General features: G+C 39.4%; 1 pseudogene; it reads left to right on the top strand.

Annotated features, from left to right (window-relative positions):
* Positions 1-335: 335 nt before the first annotated feature.
* Positions 336-2,045, top strand: LOC137238680 (non-canonical poly(A) RNA polymerase protein Trf4-1-like; annotated as a pseudogene).
* The last annotated feature ends 217 nt before the right edge of the window (positions 2,046-2,262 follow it).

The following is a 2,262-nucleotide window of genomic DNA, read 5'->3' as shown; positions in this document are numbered from 1 at the left end:
ATGAGTATACCGACATTTTTGAATGAATTTTCTTTATGAAGAAAAAATGTGCTGGGTAAGTATACTAGTATCGTTCCCTTTTTATATTTTTATAAATTTTCCTAATTTTGTATTCTTTTATTTCATTTCAGGTTCACAGCTACAAATTGGGTGGTTCACTGGCAAACTGCGATGATACTACAATTTCATTACGCAGAATGGTACTCACACATCTACTAATAAAATAATAGGTGTTTTTCACGCGTAATCTTTCGCAAGTGGACGACGACGCGAAATCTTTGGTTGGATTGCGCGCCAATACGATTTCTGTTCTGTGAGAAGGAAGACTGTTTTGAATGGATCCTTTTGTTGGCTGGTTTCAAGAGGAACAGGAGGGTCCAGCATTACGCACATGGTGTAAAATTTGGGAGACTACAGCGCATGATATGAGCCAATTGTTAGAACAACAAAGTCAACAATTACAACACTTACATAGTGGTGGTAATAGTAAATTAAACGGCGCATCTTTAAGTGCACGCGATCGGGATTCTCTACACTTACTTCTACAGCAGGTTGGTAACGTAGGATTGCGAAATTCAATATACAATCATAATAATAATAATAATAACGGTAGTAGTGGCACAAATAGTAGTGGTAATACACCCAGCAACAACTCAATTTATTCAACACCAAACAACGACTATATTACAACAGCTGCAACAACACCAGTTGGTGGTGGTGGTGTAGGTGATACAACAATCAATACAAAAATGCCATCTCACGATCGTCCAAGTTATTATAATCCATCACGTAGGAAAATTGGACGTATGGTAGATAATAAGGTAAGCACATTTAACCTCAGCAGATATATGGATAAATTAGTAGTAAAGTACAAAGGTTGCCCCTGGCGAGTGCCAAGTTTTGAATATGGACGCGGAATTGTTGGTTTACATCAGGAAATCGAACAATTTTATAATTATGTATTGCCCACGCCCACCGAGCATGCTATACGCAATGAAGTGGTACAGCACCTAGAAGCGGTGGTACACTCAATCTGGCCGAAAGCGATTGTGGAAATATTTGGCTCATTTCGTACGGACCTATTTCTGCCCACATCGGATATTGATTTAGTTGTGTTAGGACTATGGGAAAAGGCCCCACTGCGAACTCTCGAAACAGCACTGATAGCGCGCGGAATTGCCGAACCACATTCAGTGCGCGTACTTGACAAAGCGTCTGTGCCCATCATAAAGCTCACAGATCGTGAATCGCAAGTAAGAGTAGATATATCCTTTAATATGCAATCGGGTGTACACTCGGCCGAACTAGTTAAGAAATTTAAACAAGATTATCCAGTGTTAGCGAAACTGGTGCTCGTGCTGAAGCAATTTTTGTTACAGCGTGATCTCAATGAAGTTCCTACCGGTGGCATTTCCTCTTACTCATTAATATTAATGTGTATAAGTTTCCTACAATTACATCCGCATCAAATAGACCATGATAAGGCCAATTTAGGTGTACTGTTGTTGGAGTTTTTTTTTTTTTTTTTTGAATTTTATGGGCGTAAGTTCAATTATATGAAAATTGGCATTTCGATAAAAAATGGCGGACGTTATTTACCAAAAGAAGACCTGCAACGTGAAATGATTGACGGACATCGTCCATCATTATTATGTATGGAAGATCCACTGACGCCGGGTAATGATATTGGACGTAGCTCCTATGGTGCATGACAGGTAAAACAAGCATTTGAATATGCATATATGTTGTTGGCGAATGCTGTGAGTCCACTCAACGAATACGGTAGTAATTGCGCTGAGCGTACCATCCTAGGACGAATAATACGGGTAACCGATGATGTAATTGACTACCGTGAGTGGATACGTGAACATTTTGAGCATCTTATTGTACCGAGTACGCCCAGAAATACCAGTGCCGTTAAGTTCATTCCGTCTATACTACCACCTGGCGTTATCACACCCCCATTGCAACAGCATCAGCATATGCATCCAGCATTACAACAGCAACAGCATCAACAGAAAAAATTGGAATTTTGTTCTGTGTGAGATTTAGTACGCGCGAATGTGCGTAGTGCTTTCACTTGCGATACATTGTTCCATTTATTGTGACAGCTGAATGCTCATCAACACATGAAGGCCGTCAATTAGAACAGACAATACTTCCAATTAATGTCGATACGCTATTTCGCATGATATTTTTTTTTTTTTTTTTCAAAATCGATATTCTTTTTGGAATTTCATGCAGCGCGGAAAACTGAAAATA

The sequence above is a fragment of the Eurosta solidaginis genome, chromosome 1, assembly GCF_040869045.1.
Source record: "Eurosta solidaginis isolate ZX-2024a chromosome 1, ASM4086904v1, whole genome shotgun sequence".
NCBI lineage: Eukaryota > Metazoa > Arthropoda > Insecta > Diptera > Tephritidae > Eurosta > Eurosta solidaginis.
This window is presented reverse-complemented; position numbering and strand designations above follow the sequence as displayed.